Raw genomic sequence first — 20,336 nt, forward strand, 5'->3', positions numbered from 1 at the left:
CTAGCAAATCCCTGTCCCCAATGGAATAATTCCTCTCCGCCGGTATGAAGGTTTTGGAGAAGAAGGATGCTTCCGACCTTGAGCCTCCTTCTGGAAGAGGACTGCTCCAGCACCGATAGAAGAGGCGTCCACCTTCATAATAAATGGTTTATCAACATCAGGGCAATGAAAAATGGGAGCACTAGCGAAGTGTGACTTGATAGAGAGAAAGGCCTTGAAGACCTCCTCCGACCACAATTTGGGATTTGCTCCCTTCTTGGTGAGGGCAACCAGGGGAGCTACCAAAGTTGAGAAGTGGGGAATGAACTGGCGATAATAGTTAATTAACATAAAGCGCTGCACCACTTTGAGAGAATGGGGTTCCTGCCAGTCCATCACAGCCTGTAGCTTGGCAGGATCCATGGCCAATTCCTAGGCAGAGATACAGCCCAGGAAAGGCAAGGACTCCAGCTCAAACACACACTTCTCCAACTTAGCATAGAGGGAGTTTGCCCGTAGGAGGTCGAAGACTTTGCAAACATCTCTCCAGTGGGAGTCTATATCTGGAGAGTAGATGAGAATATCATCCAGATAGACTAAGACCGAGGTGGAAAGCATGTTTTGGAAGATGTAGTTTACAAAGTCCTGGAAAATTGCAGGGCCATTACAGAGCCCGAAGGGCATCACCAGGTATTCATAGTGCCCATCCCTGGTGATGAATGCCATCTTCCAGTCGTCCCCCTCACGGATGCGAATCTGGTTGTAAGCACCCCGCAGATCAAGATTAGTAAATACCCTCGCTCCCTGCAACCTATCAAAGAGCTCAGATATCAGGGGCAGAGGGCACTTGTTCTTAACAGTGATGGCGTTAAGACCCCTCTAATCTATGCATTGACATAGTTCTCCATTCTTCTTTTGCACGAAGAACCCCACCCCTACAGGTGACACTGACTTTTTAATGAATCCTCTTGCCAGATTCTCCTGGATGTATTGGGTCATCGCCTCCATCTTCGGGAGAGATAGGGGATAGACTCATCCCTGGGGAGGCTCTGCACCAGGCAAGAGGTCAATAGGACAGTCATAGGGGCAGTGAGACGGAAGGCTCTCCGCAGCCTTCTTGGAGAACACATCCGCATAGGGCCAACAATGATTGGGGAGAAAGGAAAGATCTGCAGGTACCTCAGTAGTAGCAACCTGAATGCATTCTCTCAGACATCTGCCCTCACAGGATTCACTCCATCCCAAAATTTCCCCTGTGGACCACTTTATATGGGGGGAGTGGTAATGTAGCCAAGGTATCCCTAACAGGACCTCATCAATTCCCTTGAGAATGACAAGCAGGGAGATAATTTCCTAATGGGGCGGAGACATAAATAGGGTAAATGGAATGGTGTGAGATGTTATCTTTGAGGGCAGTGTCGACCCATTTACCACTTGTACGGTCAGTGGTTTGGTGAGCATCACCAGGGTATTGCGTGCCGTTGGGTGAAGGCAGATGACATGAAATTGCCCTCCGCCCCAGAATCCATGTAAAGCTCTACCGTATGAGTGGATGGGCCTATGGTAATTTGGAGGAAAGGCTGCTGTGTCTAGTGAATCACCTCCTGCGGTCACTGAACGGTGACCTTTTCCAGACCGCTGAGGACATCTGGAGGTAAGATGTCCTGACTGTCGGCAGACTTGACAGACCTTGAGTGCACGAGCGGTCCGGACTTAGATTCCGCTCGTGACACCTCCATGGCCTCATGTGCCTCTGATGCCTGGATCGGAGATTCCAGAGGTTTGGTGAAGGTGGGAGCCAGCCGAAACCTCTGCCTACACTGGACATGCTCCAACTTTCGCTCCTTAAAGCGAAGGTCAATGCAAGTTGATACCGCTATTAGCTCTTCCTGTGTGGCGGGAACTCCCTAGTGTCCAAAGCGTCCTTCACATGGTCAGTCAGCCCCCTCCAAAAAGTGAGATGAGGACTTTATCCAGCCACTCCAGCTCTGATGCTAAAGTCCTGAAGTGGACGACAAAATGTCTGACCATGGACGAGCCCTGTGTCAATACCAGCAGTTGGAGCGCTGTATTATGGGTAACTCGAGCTCCCAAAAAGACCTGTTTCAGAGCGCTCAGGAACCGCGGAACACTCTGCACCACATGATTGTTGCACTCCCACAGCGGAGTAGCCCACTCCAGTACCCTGTCCGACAGGAGGGATATTATGAATCCCACCTTTGCCCGCTCTGTGGGAAAACGTGCAGCCAGGAGCTCAAGGTGTATTGCACACTGGCTCACAAATCCCCTACACAGCTTACTGTCGCCAGTAAACTTATCTGGCATCGGGAGGAGGAATAAGGTCGGAACAGGAGTTTCAGTGAACAAATAACTATTTGCTCCACTCACCCTAATACCCAGACAACAACCAGAGGGAAAGGAATCATTAGGGTGTATACACCAGAGTCATTCTCACAGCACACACATAGTCAGGTCTATATTAGCGAACCTTTTATAGTCGCAGCCTTCCAGGACCTTCCTGGTGGTCCAATAAGAGCCGCTACAGGACCTGAGCATGTGACCTCCGACCTCAAATGAGAGGTCATCCCAGTAGATGCTCAGTAAACAAAAAACAGGATTTAGTAGTCCCTGGAGCATCTTCTTGCCGCTGATTAATGCTGGTTACAACAGCTGGACCTGGAACAGCAGCAGTAACCAGACATACAGCATCAGCTTGACCTAGATGCTGGGACTGACGTCTCTGCTGAGCAGGCTCCTCTGCGGCTGGGGAAAAATGAGAGACCGCAGAGGACATGGTTCGAGATTCCCCCTGTGCCACACCTCCCAACTTTTGAAGAAGGCAAAGAGGGATAAAGGTAGTGGCGCGTGCAACAAATTTTAGACCACACCCATTCCACAACTAGTCACACCCATATCCACGCCCCAACCACACCCATTTAGCACTGCTGAGCACACTGTTTCATAAACAATAATTATAAACAGAAAAAAATATGGACACACAGTGCTCCATACTGTACTCCATGCCTGTGCAGCAGCGGGAACTCGACACCTAACACATACTGTATGCTCATGCCATTTATTAGTTATTTGATTCCATAGATTAAATGTATGCCTATTTTTTTCTCACTTCACTTCACTGACTTTGACTATTTTATTTAGTGCTGATGCATCACACACAAGTCGGATTGCAAAAATATTTAAACGCAGGTTGTAATGTAACAAAATAGGTAAAAAGCCAAGGGGGAAAACTTTTGTAAGTCACTGTATCAGACTGATGTGTGCACCAAAAACAGTGTTACCTTGTTGTGGGGAATAAGGACTGAAAAACCATGCTTTTCTACAGGTTTTGCAAGCAAAACCAAGAACTCTTAAGCTCTGAGATTGGAAAAATTAGTTTGCAAATCCCTTGTTCAGGTTTGCAATTCCCAATATAGTGTAAAAAAAATAATAAATCAGTTATAAACACAGAAAATGACAGCTCTTTTGCATCTTGGGTACACGACAGCCTGTGCAGCAAGGAGGTATAACAGCAAAACAAAGTTGGCACTCAATTTTCCTTGGTTCAATGCTTTATTGGAAATAAATAAAAGTTCTGAAAAAATTAGAGACTTGCTAAAAGAGAAAACGATCCTCACTCCTTGTGGCTGCTGCTCTACTTTTAATATCAACTGCGGGTGTAATTTACTGTGTACTGGATGTCAGAAAGCGCATTAATTCATCTAGCCAGGAGATGCCTTGAGCAGCAAGAGGGAAGCAACTGTTAGTTGTAAGGATACAGTGTCAGGATGTACTGCATAAAGAAGAGGAGAGAAAAGTTTGCAGAGACAAGTTGTGGATGTGAAAAGTCATCATGATGTCTGGACAAGATGAAGAAGAAAAGAAAAAGAAAGACTCTGATCAGAAAAGATATCATCTATAATGTATTTGGATGTAAATGTTTACTTGTGATACTACCTGCGTTTCATCAGCACAGTGGTTCCTGTATAGTCTGGAGTCTTATGGTGGCTGGAAAAACAAATCTCATTGTAGGTGAATGTGATACAATTGTATTTTGGGCTGGAGTTATATTACAATTGAATGCTGTACTAAGATTGGTGATGTATTCATGTACTGATGGTGATTCTTGTGCTATATTTCTGTACTTATGGAGGTTGAGGTGATGTATTCCTTTACTAATGTTGTTTCTTGTGATGCATGCATGTACTGATGGTGATACTAGTGATGCACTTTTAAACGGATGTGGGTTGTGATGCATTGATTCTGTACTGGTAGGGGTTCTAAAGATGTATTTCTGAACTGTTGATGGTTATGATGCTGTATTCCTGTGCGTTATTGGTTCTAATGCTGTATATATGTAACAATCCATAACTTGTAAGATTGTGAACACATGGCCATGTTACAAAATTATTGTGCCATCTGACCCTTGTTACTACACTTCTATTTGTGTTAAGAGCATTAAAGGGGTTGACTGCAGATTTCTGAATCCTCAAACTACATGCTGTCAGGATTCTCTAGTGCCAGTAGTGAGAGTGGGAGTTCACGTAAATGCAATTTTCAAACATACAGTCACATGGCAACTAGACGTGCATTTCTTGCTGAATTCACACATATTACGCAAAGTCATGCACATTTAGTTGGAATGTGGCCAGAAGAATATAAACTGCATAGTTGTTCTCACATAACTGCCTGTGAGAGAATCCTGACAGCATGCAGTGCGCACACTGTGAAGATTCAAAAGTCTGCACTAGCATAAATGACTGCAGACTTTCAACAATAACCTGGACAACCCCTTTAATTATACAATAAATCACTCTAGCAGTGTAGCATGCAATCCTAACAGCATGTAATATACCCAATGTCAGGATTCAGTTCCAGCAGTCACCATATGGCCAATCCTCACATTATCACTCATATGCGATTTTCATATTTCACATATATATTTCATATTTACTGTTACGTGCTGACTAGTTTCTCTTTCTGCTTCTTCCAGTAAAGCGGGGGATTTCATATTTCCCTCAACATTGAGAGAATAAGGAAGAGCAGCTTGTCAGCACTCAACTGTAAGTACGCGTATTGCATATGAGCAGTAACAACTATACAAACCACTTAAGCAGTGTATAGGAGGATGGGCGTAAACTGATTTTTTGCCCAGGTGTGGGAAAACCTAGATGTAAAAAGTACCCCTCTCACATATCATGTGATGACCCAACTGCCAAGTCACTTGTATGATGGCCCCACACAGCATAATGCCCTCACAATGCCCTACCCTACAGTATGATGTCCCTACAGTTCATCCTCTCTACACATTATGAAGCTTTCCCAGGACATTCTCCACAGTATGATGCCTCCACAATTCACTCTACACATTATAATGCTTCTATATTCCCACAGACTCCCACGTGATATGATAGTCCCAGAGCCCAGTGTGCTGCCCAGCAAAAAATGAGGGTTCCCACAGCTCCTGAAACAGTATGAAAGTCCTACAAAATATTACCCCAATGATTAACACACAGTTTGATGCCCCTACACAGTATTATGATCCAACATCAACCCAAAAAGTATGATGGCATCACAGAATCCAAACAGTATGTTGCCACAGATAGTGCTCTACCTACAATGATGGTCCCACAATGCCACAAATGGTATAATGGTCCTACAGTCTACCAAACAGTACAATGTCCCAAGAGACCCACACAGTATGATTTTGCTACTGTCCCCACACAGTATAATCCCTCAACAATATAATGGTACCTACAGTTTCACACACAGTTTGATGCCCCCTCAGTAACCTGACTTAGTATCAAGAAGTGGCCTGACTTTATAAAAAAAATAATACATACCTTGCGCTTGTTCCCCTAACTTACTGCTCCAGTCTGTATACTATTTGGACTTAAGGCTGCAGTGACATTGATGACTACTGTGTGGAGACTCACAGGCAGAACAGTGGTACAGGCAGCTCAGAGCTCCGTGTTGTATCACGGCATTTATCAGTATCAGCATGCTGAAGACGCAGATACCATTGAAATTTAAATGCCCAGTGTACTCATAGCGGCTGCGTGGCATGAAAAAAATAATCTTGAAATGTACTAGTGTACTTAAATTAAGACATATACTACAACCTCATGATATCAATACTAGTCTTGGGTGCACTGCAATTCCACTTATGATTTGACACAGGATAGAGTTAACTTAAAGCCAATTTATACTTAATGACCATCGGTGACGTTACACGAGCAACGAACAGCAGCTTGTTTGCCGATCATTCGTCGTTTAATTATCTGTTTACACACACATGAGCTAAACAATCTGTATAGAATAGATCATTCAGTGTGCTTAAGCCACCATTGTTCTTGGCAACGTGAGTAATGATTATCCTATAATATAATCACCAGTTGGGACTTCCGGCCGCGGTCCCTGAATCCCATAAGGCACCGTGGCAGTGTCATTTGTGCAAGGCCACGAACTGCGCCTGCACAAGTGACATACACGTCTCCGCTATTCCCGCGCATGCGCAGTAACAGCCACAACTGCTGTTACTGCGCCTGCGTGGGGAATAGCGGTGACGTCTATCTATACACAAATGTTAATTTCACCACACTCGGGGATGTAAGTAGGTAGGGGAGCACCACAAGTTGGGAAGAATATCATATATGTACAATAACTTTAGGGGTGCAATTCAGTGCGTGGCCAAAAAGCGTACTGAACCAAAAAAGAAGAAAAGAGGGCCACGTGAAAAGAATGCACACCCAGAAGGGTATAGACTAGATAGTCAAAAAATACAAAAGTTTTTTGAATACAGAAACCAATACTCCACAATAAAAACATATTAAAATCTAATAACCACACCACTGGTCCCAGGATAAATATTGAAAAATAAATTTCACCACACTCCCGATGCGATACTATCAGGCCTACTTCTAGTACAGTATAATGTGCTGTTGAGAAAGATGATTGTTTGTGCAGCATGAAAGTTCACCTCACCTGACGATCAAACGCCTTACTCATTCGTTGGGCGAGCCTGTTTACCCTTAAAGATAAATGTGAAGAGCTTTCCAAGAAATGCTTGTTCTTTTAGTGTAAATGCACTTAAGTTAGCATATGACTAATGATGTATGTATAGAGCTAGCCATATAATTAGATAGCTGTTGGCCGAACAATTGTAGAAGAAAAGCCAAAAAGAAGCTGCCAAGATTACAGACTGGAAGTGATATCTTGAGGTCAGCAGCATCTTTCCTTAATTAAGTATATAAATAAGTATCAACTTTACCTTTTTAAAAACATTAAATCTTTTTTTTCTGGAGGGACACCCCTTTGAAAAATGGTGTAAAAATGTTAAAATTAATATAAACAGTAATAGGCTGAATTTGCTACAGCGCCCTCTAAGGTTTTGCGGCTGTCAGGAACATCCACTTATTTTTTTACATATTTGTCCAGCTGTGATACTATAAACTGTAAAAAACACAGGTGGCTGGACTAAAATGAAAGCTAAAGACCACTTGCTGAATGTTCATAGTGTGTGGCAGGTGACTGGTTAAAGTTATAGCCTAAGCCAATGTTGATAACCAAGTGCTCCAGTTGAGATAACTGAGCTCCAGCATCATTTTAAGAGTTCACACACGTCAGCGTATAATAAATCTATCCGATGTTCATCCTGAAAAATTAAACGAGTATAATGCGGGTACAGTGCGAGTCTACAATTTTTTTCTTGCCTAGCATCCGTATGACATCCATATGATGTGTTTTCAACATAATCTTTTACATACTATAATACTGTACTGTATGTACTGTAACTTAAGGCTAGTTTACAAAACTAATGCAGCAATTTTTGTGTAACTAGATAGATAGATAGATGGATAGAGTGATAGATAGGGGGCAGCTGGGATATTTTTAATTTCGAAGGGCCTATGGACCATGGACCTTCCCAGCCCAATAACATAATTTAACTGCTGTCTGCTTTACCTTTGCTGGTTATCAAAAATAGGGGGTCCCCATGTTGTTTTCTTTACATTATATATTTATTTGTTAGTTTAAACAAAGCTAAACAGCCTTTAGTGCTACGTGAAAGACACTAAAGGGTGCACGTTTATTATTTGTAGGGGGCTTGTGAAATTCTATCAGTCTATCTATGCAGATGTGAGCGAACCCTAACAATTAGGTTCTTATTTATGAATAAAACTGGCTTGTCATTTATGTCAACCTATCCGATGTCCTAAAAATGAAAGCTGCGTTGTAATTGATTGCAATGCATAAGAAGACCAACATTTTTGTTAGGATAGGGACACATATAGCTAGTTTATGTGTGACCTATTGTGTCCTAACGTCAGACTGAAGCATCTTGGGCCCACCAGAGAAAATCATACTTGGGGCCCACTATGTAGCTACATAGAAATAGATACATGACCACCAATTGTGTGGTAAAAAGTGCTAATATCAGGGTATAATATAAGGTAGTTCACGTCTTAATTATGTAGCAAGGGTTGGGGTAGCCCCCACACAGAATATAATGTAGCCCCCTCAAAATATAATGCTGTCCCCTCTCATAGAATATAATGCAGCACCCCACAAAATATAATGCAACCCCCTCAGGTATAACGCAGTCCCTACCATAGAATATAATGTAGCACCCCCATAGGGTATAATGCAGCCCCCTCATATAGTATAATGCAGCTCACCACAGAATATAATGCAGCCCCCCATAGAGTATACTGTAGCCCACTCATAGGGCATAATGCTGCCCCCTCATATATTATGATGTAGCCCCCAGAACATAATGTAGTCCCCTGAGAGAATGCAGCCCCACCACCACAGAATGTAGTGCAGCCCCCCAGAGTATACTGTAGCCCCCTCATATAGTATGATGTAGCCCCCCATAACATAATATAGTCCCGAGAGTAATGCAGTCCCCCCACAGAATATAATATAGCACCCTCATAAAGTATAATGCAGCCCCTCTCCACCCCCATCATTGTCCTCATCACCACCTCCATCATTGCCTTCTCCCCCACCACCGCTTTCATTCTCCCCCACCACCCTATCACTGCCCATTCAACCACCTGCAACATTGCCTACTCCCCCACCATCATTGTCCATTTCATCACCTCCATCATCACCTCCATCATTGCCTCCCCCACCACTATCATTGCCCATCTCCTCCATCATTGCCTCCCCACCACCATCATTGCCCATTTCATCACCTCCATCATTGCCTCCCACCACCACCATCATTGCCCATCACCTCCATCATTGCCTCCCCCCACCACCATCATTGCCCATCACTTCCATCATTGCTTCTCCACCATCATTGCCTAACACTTCCATTATTGCCTCCCCCACCATCATTGCCTATCACCTCCATCAATGCCCATCACCTCCATCATTGCCTCCCCCACCATCATTGCCCATCACTTCCATCATTGCCTCCCCTCACCATCATTGAATTTCCTCACCCTCATTGCCCATCACCTCCATCATTCCCTCTCTCACCATCATTGTCCAACACCTCCATCATTGTCTCCCATACCATCATTGCCCATCACTTCCATAATTGCCTCCCCTCACCTCCATCATTGCCTCCCCACCACCACCATCATTGCCCATCACCTCCATCTTTGTCTTCCCCCCACCATCATTGCCTATCATCTCCATCATTGTCTCCCCCGCCACCATCATTGCCCATCACCTCCATCATTGTCTCCCCCACCAATATCATTGTCCTTCACCACCCTCCCACACACCACACACATAGACACACACACAGAGCTCACCGCAGCAGCAGCTCATCACACACATGCATACACACATGCAGGCACACAGCACAGCTCACCTCCCCACAGCAGCAGCTCATCCCAGCAGCCTCTTCCTTGCTGGAAGCTTTCTGACTGAGACAGCACGCTGGATGATTACGTCCTCGAGCTGGGCTCTCAGACAGGAAGCAGGACGCTGGGAGGTGAGCTGCTCTGTGAGTCTGTGTGCCTGCGTGTGTGTGTATGTGTGCGGTGCTGTGTGTGAGTGTGTGTATGTGGTGCGGTGGTGGGGCTTTACATGCGGGCAGTGTTAGCTGCAGCCTGCGGCTAATGCTGCCGGCTATTAAAAAGAAATGGTATTCACGCCTCTCCACGCCCATAGGGGTATGAGGAAGCGTGAACATTAATTTTGCTTTAGCAGTGGGGAGAGGATCCTGTCTCCTGCTGCTGCTACTGGCACAGGGCGGGCTTCCTTAACTCAGGGGCCCCATAGCCACTGGTTGGGGGACCGTGGAGCAGTGGGGGCCCTAGGCAGCTGCTGGCCAGTATGCCAGCAGGTGTCAGTGCCTGTGCCCACTGGAGAATCCCCGATTCTCCGGTGGGCCTGTTCGAGCCTGGTTACGACCAAATTCAGAGGGAAAGGTCTCAGTTATTGGCTCCATATAACAGGGCTATTTTTTCTTAACGGATCATTATTCTTGGCCTTTATTCACTACATAATAGGTAATAAAACTTGCACTGTCTGATCCCAGGCTATTACTTTTCATCTGAACATAGCACACATAAGGCTCTGGCAATGTCAGCTCTAGAACATTGAGTGCATTGGCCCTTAACGGGGTTGTCCACTACTTGGACAACCCATTCCTGAACTAAATGTTTGGCCATGATAAAATAAAAAACTTAAGCTCACTTTTTTTTAATTTATTGGGGCCAAATATTTAGTTCAAGAAGGGGTTCAACTAGTAGTTGGACAACCCCTTTAAAGCTGAAGATGAACCAAGAAGTCAGGAGTGTATCTGCTGTTTCTGGAATCTGGTCTGAGGTGCAAATTATTTATTGTATTCAAGTCTGGATTTTGAAATTCTAGTCTAGGGTTCATATTCTAGTCTGGGGTCTGGCTTGGGGTCTGAATTTATTCTAACTTCTCTTCTGGGGTCTGAATACATTTACAGATCTGGCTTGGGTTTCAAATGTATTCTGTTGTGCTCTGAGGTCTGAAAATGGGTGAGCAATACAATACAGATAAGGATATGTACACACATTGAGTAAAATTTCTGCACCATTTCTGCATCTCTAGGCAAGAAAAGCGGAGATGCAAAACTCACGTTTTTGTTGCGTTTTTACCTGTGTTTATGGTTGATTTTGAGTGAAGTCAATGGTGAAAAGTGCACAGAGAATTGATAGGCAGCAGATTATTTTCTGCAACAAATCTGCAAGTCAAAAATACTCAATGTGTGCCTGACAAGTCAAGTTTCTCATTCACTTTTCTGGCATCAGATTTTGCTTAAAGCTTTGACACAAATCCGTGCAGAAAAAACGAGACAAAAACGCCCCAAATCTGCAATGTCTGCATGCAGCCTAAATTTTTTAACACTTTTTTTATGCTTTTATAACAACAAAATGAACTACAGACCACGGAATAGTCTATTGCTGAGAAATATAATACCGATAAATGTTTTAACACATTTTTTGAGGCTTTACAGCAAAGAAATGTACCCAAGAAGATGTGATACCCTATGGGTGAACAATATAATAAAAAATATTTTGTAACAAGTTTTTTGAGGCTTTTATAAGCCAGAAATGTACCCAAGAAGATGTAATACCCTATGGATGAGCAATATATTACCAACTAAATCAAGTTAATTGAGGGTTATATAGCAACAAAATGAACCCAAAAATATGTAATACCCTATGGATGAGTAATATAATACCAATAAAGTTTGAACAAGTTTTTTGAGGTTTATATACCAACGAAATGTACCCAAGAATAAATAATACTGTGTGGCTGAGAAATGTAACCAAGCACAATTTTTAAATGTTTTTTTTAGTCTGATATATCACAAAAATGTACCCCAGATCACAGAATAGTGTATGGGTCAGAAATGTGAACAGACAAGTAAAAACGCTTTTTTGGACTGCAACGCTTGTTTGTATTTCTATATACCACTAAAATGTGACAGAAAGCATGTAATACTATATGGATTAGTAATCTAATCCTGAAAATTTTTCTACTCTTTTTGTAAATTGTACATACCACCATAATGCATCACACTAGCCATCTTGCACTCTAGATTTTATATGAATATTATATATTTTGAAAGTGTAGCTGAGATACAGTCATAAAGGCTTTGCAGAAAGTGTGAAGCCAGACAGAAATTATGAGGAGGGTCATCCATAGACCCCCGAAAGGTAACAACTGGCAGGCCTCATTAAAATAGTGAATATTCCAAAGACTTTATGTACTGCTGTCAGCTTGTGGTGTGGAAAAGTGTGGGATGCTATCAGCAGGGAACCACACCTTTAAGACATCGAGTGATAGCTCATGACAGGTGTCCAGCTTTAATACCCAATAGTTGAAAGCTGCAAAGGAATTGGGTAGTATGTAGGGTTTGTCAGCCAGGTACTGTGTCACTATCTTTAAAAACATTTCCCTCCTTGTCAAAAATACCTGGTCATCAGGCACTGGGCTGGTATCATGAACTTGCCCCTTGTCTTTGACAGTGTACTCCTGCCTCTGTTATATGTCTCCCTGACCTCTCTTCCTTGGTTGGGCAAGGAAGTTTGCCCCCTGCCGCTAGTGTTGTCAGATGGGAATTTTTCAACATATTTTCCTCAATGGCCTTCTGGTATAGCATCATTTTAGAAGACCTCTCCACCTCAGGAAGAAGAGATGCAAAGTTCTGCTTGTAGCGTGGATCTATCAGGGTGAACAACCCTTACTCTTTTTTGGCTAAGATGAATGAAACGTGAGGGTCACGGGAAAGGCAGCATGACATAAAGTCGGCCATATGTGCCAAGCTCCATACAGCCAACACTTCCATGTATCCACAATGATGACGATAACTGAGTATCACCAAGCACAAACTCAAGCTACATGAATGTGTGGTAGAAAGATGTGGAAACTGCACCAAAAAAATTGTTTTTTATGTTTTGTTATTTTCTTCTTCTTCACAGTTTTCATTTTATTATGCCACATATTTTTTTTCATGCATCTTACTGCTATTAAAAAATCTCCCCCTGAATTTATTCTCATTACAATGTGCATCTGGCATAGTCATATGTATAGGGGACTCCATTCATCTGTAAGACTATGAAGTAATATAGGTCGGATCTGGATGGAAGCCACTTCTGGAGCTGATTAGTACATTTTTACTGCAAGATGTGCTATTGAAGAGATCCCAAAACATTGGCATCTGCCAGGGTCTGACTAATCAGTATATAATACTGCATGCGTCTGCCCTCCACCCGTGCTGTCGTCTTCATCCATCATGTGAAGGTTCCGCAGTGATGGAACTTATTACAGGCATCACTGCTCTATGAAATCAATGAGTCTTTACTATTATGAAGAAACAATGTCAGTAACAGACAGCTCACACCGGGCCAAACTCAGCAAAAAATCCAATGATTTAAGACATTTTTAAAGCATGTGTAATTAATTCTGATGTTTCACATGCTGCGGGCATGAATCCCTACAGACAAGCATATGAATTGAGAAATGTAAAAATGTTGCTTTAGTTGTCGGTCTGTTTGCCATATTTCTTCACTTAATAAATGGGTTGCATTACTAGCAACCATCAAACCATATCCCAATATGATCATTGAAAAAATGCCAGCGTTTTTAGCAAGTATCAAAGAAAATAGCAAAAATATGAAGTTTGCTACAAGGGGCAACAAATCAGGAAATCAGGCGGACTATTCAAAAGTATGACTGCCCATGTAAAGCATGGATGGGTTGAGTCTTGAAGATAGAGGATAGCTCTTAGAGAGTAGCTTTCCCTTGTGGCTCATAATAAGATGGTCCCAAGAGAGGTCCTCCCTTAATGAGGCAACCTAGGGGGTTGTCTTTATGAGACAACCTTCTAAATGACGTGCAACATGGCGGTACTTCGCCCATGAAACAGTGTCATGCAATAGACTGGAGCTCCATGATGACTTAATAATAAAGGATTGTCACTTCTCACACCATGACTTCAGTGCTATCCTTTTTGGACTTTTTTCCATACTCTCACTTCTTAGAAATCCCATCCTTTAACATTGTGGCCATTGCCAATGCTTTTGGTAATGCAGTTTCCAACAGAACCTGATTCACAACTGAAAAAATCTATATGTCTTTATACAGCACTCTATCTAACTATGCCATGTAAACATGGAGGTATATAGAAGTACAGTGGTCAACAGGTCAAGAGCCACAGATTGAAGACCACAAACTTTAAGTAAATTACTAGATGAACCCTGGATATATCCACATACATTAGCTTAAAATTATCTGTGGACACTATGCACAATAAATATAGTCATGTACATGCATTATTTTAGAGAAACCATATAATCTGCTGCCAACTGAAAAATCAAAGGTGAACTTTTACTTTAAAGGGAACCCGTCACCAGGTTTTTGCAGCCCCATCTGAGAGCAGCATAATGTAAGAGAAGAGACCCTGATTCCAAAAATGTATCACTTAGCTTACTGGGTGCAGCAATTGTGACACAATTAGAGTTTTAGATGTAGCAGAACTCAGAAAGCCAACCTTGCCCACACCACAGCTGTCTATGTACATTGTCTATTGACAGTAACCTGCTTATCAGAAGTGGGGGTGTGGTTGGACCAGTACTCATTGGCACATCAGTCCGGGCACTGTTTATCTCCTGGTGGTTAAACCTTCATTGTAAGTAAACAATACCACACAGCCTAACAAGTGATATATCCCTGAAATCTGCATCTCAGCTGCTACTACAACCCCAGGCAAAAATTATGGAATCACCGGCCTTGGAGGATGTTCATTCAGTTGTTTAATTTTGTAGCATATCACAGGCATGGCACAAAACTAAAGTCATTTCAAATGGCAACTTTCTGGCTTTAAAAAACACTAAGAGAAATCAAGAACAAAAAATGTGGTAGTCAGTAATGGTTACTTTTTTTAACCAAGCATAGGGGAAAAATTATGGAATCAAGAAAAACAAACAAAAAAACACTCCAAAACATCACTAGTATTTTGTTGCACCATTTATAACAGCTTGCAGTCTCTGAGGCATTGTTATGACCTGGTGGTTAAGAGGCCACACCGATATGACCTGGTGGCTAAAACGCAACATGGGACGAGCTCTGAGGAGGTGGTATTTCTACTGACCGCAATCCCTAATCCTAACAACAACACTAGTAATAGCCGTGGGATGTTCCTGACTCTCCCTAGACACCTCTTCACAGCCTAAGAATTAACTACCCCTAAAGAAGGAAATAGAAAGCTATCTTGCCTCAGAGAAAACCCCAAAAGGAAAGATAGCCCCCCACAAATATGGCTGTGAGTGGAGAGGGAAATGACATACACAGAAATGAAATCAGTTTTCAGCAAAGGAGGCCAATACTAAACTTGATAGACAGAGAGAAAAGGATACTGTGCGGTCAGTATTAAAAACTACAAAAATCCACGCAGAGTTTACAAAAAATGAACTCCACACCGACTCACGGTGTGGAGGGGCAAATCTGCTTCCCAGAGCTTCCAGCTAGCCTGAATATGACATAGTGACAAGCTGGACAAAAAGAGACATATTTGCAAAGCAGTAATGTCCAAAGCAAATGGACGAACAAGAACTAGCAGAACTTATCTTTTGCTGACAAGGACAGGCCATATGAGAAATCCAAGGAGAGAACCAAATCCAACCTAAGACATTGACAGCTGGCATGAACTAAAGCCCAGAGCAGGTTTAAATAACAAACCCAGGCAAGGCGATCAGTGATGGCAGCTGCTACAGCTACCTAACGCAGCAGCAGTTCCACTCGAAACCACCAGAGGGAGCCCAAGGGCAGAACTCACAAAAATACCATTAGCAACCACAGGAGGGAGCTCCAGAACGGAATTCACAACAGGCATGGGCTTAATGAGACTCTTCATCATTCTGGCTCCAACTTTCTCTGATTGCTGTTGCCACTTGCCAGATTAGCATTGCAGGTTGGAGCCTTGTCATGGACCATTTTCTTCAACTTCCACCAAAGATTTGCAATTGGATTGAGATCCGGACTATTTGCAGGTCATGACATTGACCTTATGTTTCTTTTTTTCAAGGAATGTTTTCACAGTTTTTGCTCTATGGCAGGATGCATTATCATCTTGAAAAATGATTTCATCATCCCCAAACATCCTTTCAATTGATGGGATAATAAAAGTGTCCAAAATGTCAACATAAACTTGTGCATTTATTGAAGATGTAATGACTAGTGATGAGTGAATATACTCGTTACTCGAGATTTCTTGAGCATGCTCGGGTGTCCTCCGAGTATTTTTTAGTGCTCGGAGATTATGTTTTTCTTGCCGCAGCTAAATGATTTACATCTGTTAGCCAGCATAAGTACATGTGGGGATGGCCTAGCAACCAGGCAACCCCCACATGTACTTATGCTGGCTAAGAGATGTAAATCATTCAGCTGCGGCAAGAAAAACTAAATCTCCAAGCACTAAAAAATACTCGGAGGACCCCCGAGCGTGCTCGAGAAATCTCGAGTAATAAGTATATTCGCTCATTGCTAGTAATGACAGCCATCTCCCCAGTGCCTTTACCTGACATGCAGCCCCATATCATCAATGACTGTGGAAATTTGCATGGTCTCTTCAGGCAGTCATCTTTATAAATCTCAATGGAACGGCACCAAACAAAAGTTCCAGCATCATCACCTTTCCCAATGCAGATTTGCGATTCATCACTGAATATGACTTTCATCCACTCATCCACAGTCCACAATTGCTTTTCCTTAGCCCATTGTAACCTTGTTTTTTTCTGTTTAGGTGTTAATGATGGCTTCCGTTTAGCTTTTCTGTATGCAAATCCCATTTCCTTTAGGCGGTTTCTTACAGTTCGGTCACAGATGTTGACTCCAGTTTCCACCCATTCATTCCTCATTTGTTTTGTTGTGCATTTCCTGTTTTGGAGACATATTGTTTTAAGTTTCCGGTCTTGACGCTTTGATGTCTTCATTGGTCCACCAGTATGTTTGCCTTTAACAACCTTCCCAAGTTGTTTGTATTTGATCCAGATTTTGGACACAGCTGACTGTGAACAACCAACTTCTTTTGCAACATTGCGTGATGATTTACCCTCTGTTAAGAGTTTGATAATCCTCTCCTTTGTTTCAATTGACATCTCTCGTGTTGGAGCTAATGAGCAGATCTAATTTGATGCAGGTGTTATTTTGGGGTATGATAATTTACAGGGTGATTCCATAATTTTTTCCTCAGAATTGAGTGATTCCATAATTTTTCCCCTATGCTTAGTTAAAAAAGTAACCAATACTGACTACCATATTTTTTGTTCTTGATTTCTTTTAGTGTTTCTTAAAGCCAGAAAGTTGCCATTTAAAATTACTTTAGTTTTGTGCCATGTCTGTGATCTGCTTTTTTTCTACAAAATTAAACAACAGAATGAACATCCTCCAAGGCCGGTGATTCCATAATTTTTGCCAGGGGTTGTACATACTGACATCAGATTACATCACAAAAATCTGCTGACAGATTCCCTTTAAGGAGGAGTGTGTCATTTTGAGGAGGATCAGTCTATTTATTTTTCGGATCTTACTTTAATTACTGCATTATTTAGAATTTTCAAATGTCATTGTGACGTTATGGGAGCTGTCAAGGAAATCCAGTGAAAATAAGACGCTCAAAAGGTAGAAGTGAAGCCAAACAGACTGTCCTAGAATATTAGCAAACTTCCCCTGAGCAAAGTATTTTATTTTCTAAGGAAAGACTTTTGATATTTGCTTATTATGATGATTCTGATATTTGCTATAGGGCGTTAGAAAAAAAGGCTACCGTGCAGCGTGACTTTCACAGGCGCCTTCTCTAAAAGGGGAGGTCTGGTCACCTTGCCTCTAGGTACTGTCATCTTTCAGCCCTGTCCTGACACATTTAGGAGGCGTGTGATTTAATACAACAGGAGGCTGAATTACTTGGCAAGAATTTTCTTACGTCTTCCAACAGAGTAAAATACAGCGACACATTCATATGCTGATGACTTAACCAGCTACATAAGCAGCTAAGGAAGTTTTTCCTCCTGCTATCCACTTTTATTGTCCTACTCCTAGGTCTGGCAGCAGTCAGTGAGCTGGCTATGGACACACCTGCCCCCTGCCTGCCATCTTCCTCACTGACACATGATTCCCATTAGTCAACTCTGCTACTTCACTGAGCTCTAAGAACACTGTTAACCCTTTATCTGAACTCTGTGATGGGGGCTACCTTTCCAAGGAAAATGAAACCAAATGGAAAGATTTATTTTAATCTATGGAAGTTTCCATTCGTAAGTCAGAGTTTCTGCTTCACCTATTACATTATATACTTGGGGTCTTCATCATTTGTAAGATATAAAGTATTAATATAACACTGCAATATTCAGAGATTCATCTTCACGAAACCTCCTAATCCATTCTTGGTGTAAAGTGACTCTGGTTTTAGCCTGCACCAGATTACTATGCACCTTTCTTTATCCAAATGTGTCCATGAGAGGAGGTGTGTTGGGGCATGTAGAGACATGGGGTTGGATTCATCACTGAAGATTTATTGAACGTATAGAGAATAAGAAGCAAATAGTAAGGCCAATAAAATGGAGCAAATTACGGTACTCCATAACAGTGGAGAAACAGAAAGATGTATTGGGGCTTTCATCTATATTTGGCAATTTATTTCAAAATTGGCCACATATATGGCAGCTCAGAAGACTCCCCTTGTATGACAACCACCTACCACTGAAGCAAAAAGGAGGCTTAATATGCCATTGTGCCTAAGGCTAGGTTCACACATGGTTGAGGTCAACTAAGGTGGGGCCATTTAAAGTGGTCCACTGAACATATGCCCGTATGTATGCAACTATATGCCTATCATAGCTGTCATCTGCTTTGACCCCCCAAAAGTATATCAATATACCTTTGCCTCAATATATTATCCTATACCATCCAAATGTATACAATAGGCATACAAGGAGCTAAGGATATCTATGAGCATATTAGATGTCTACACTTAGCAAATTTCTTAACATTCAACACTGACCCCAAATTTTGTGTGGCAAACTTATTTGTCCAGGCATCACACTAACACCAAAACTGATTAATAGGGTATTATTCAAACTCTCACACATAGTAGAGTATTTTAGTTACAGTTTTCCAAAATTACTGAAGGAACAATGTTATTTCGGAATATGCTGCCAAAAGGTGTGATCACAGCCTGGCTCTGAGGATAGAGGCACACAGAACAGCTGCAGTGTGGCAAAGTTTTACTACAAACTTGTACTGTCTTCACATTGTTAATGTCCACTTGGATTATAGGTAAAACTGCACACAGAGACAACTGTACATCTGTACCCTTCATAATTACTAAAATCATTAACCATTGTTCTACGGCTACTGTAATAATAAATCACTTAAATAAGCTATTCCCAGTCAGTAAAAGACACATTCAGAATTGATCGTGAGCTAAATGAACCATCTATTACTATATTGCTGCCTTCAATAAATATATAGTCAAATCAAAATTTCATACAATATTTACAAAATACCCTACAAAGTACTAACACTTTATAGTTTAATAGAAATCAAAGTTATTTCATCAAGCTGCACAATATCTATTCCTATAATATTAAAAAAATCTACAATGTTTATAAGAGTACATAAAAAATTGCTAAAATTAGTACAAACATAGTAACTAAAAACATGGTTAAAATGAGCATAAACATAGAAACGACAAGAAAAATGGTAGAATGAGTTTGACCATACCTGGCTGGTGGCAATATTGCAGCGCTGTCACACAAATCTGTCACAGTCCATCCTTCTGATAATAGAATCAGTAACTTGGATGTTAGGAGAAAACTTCTGAACCACTGTACTCTGCCTCCTCCTGTGATTTAGTATTTTAACCCTTTGTGATCGGTGCAATGTTTTCACTGTATCCACTTGGAAGAAGCACACATACACGATAAGTACAAAGGAAAGCACAAACCCATTGAACAGCTCCAGAACCTGATGCAGAATATTCCAAATATTAGTGAAATCTGGCAACTTCAAGGAGAGGGAAGCCTGAAGCAGAATTTCATTTCAGAATCATACAGCATCATCCATTTAGCAATAGTGAGCAGTGATCCTCCAAGATAGGGAGCAAGCAAGACTGGAAGCATGAACCTTTGAATAAGGACTCCTGCCCTGCTCCCTCCTTCTTTTGTGGAGTGTTTAGGAGGGGTGTGCAGCCTGTGCTCTCTGGTGGGCGGCTCTATCTCCAGACAGGACCTGATGCAGAGTCAGGGGAAGCCTGGAGATGCTAGAAGGAGGTTTCCTGAACTTCTCAGATGATGTAGAGGTAGACTGACTGAGAGAGAAATTCCCCAAGGCAAAGAAACAATCCTAGAGCAAACACACTGATC

The 20,336-nt window shown here is 42.0% G+C and overlaps 1 protein-coding gene across 1 annotated transcript in view; it reads right to left on the reverse strand.

Moving 5' to 3' along the window:
• The window catches only part of MXRA5 (matrix remodeling associated 5), a 95,232-nt gene extending 75,147 nt beyond the window's left edge, over positions 1 to 20,085 (reverse strand). Inside the window, exon 1 of the mRNA XM_077294715.1 lies at positions 19,696 to 20,085. The gene's annotated coding sequence lies outside the window, so the exon portion shown is untranslated. The remainder of the gene's footprint in view (positions 1 to 19,695) is intronic.
• Positions 20,086 to 20,336: the final 251 nt, after the last annotated feature.

Source organism: Ranitomeya variabilis, chromosome 3 (genome assembly GCF_051348905.1).
Source record: "Ranitomeya variabilis isolate aRanVar5 chromosome 3, aRanVar5.hap1, whole genome shotgun sequence".
NCBI classification, from domain to species: domain Eukaryota; kingdom Metazoa; phylum Chordata; class Amphibia; order Anura; family Dendrobatidae; genus Ranitomeya; species Ranitomeya variabilis.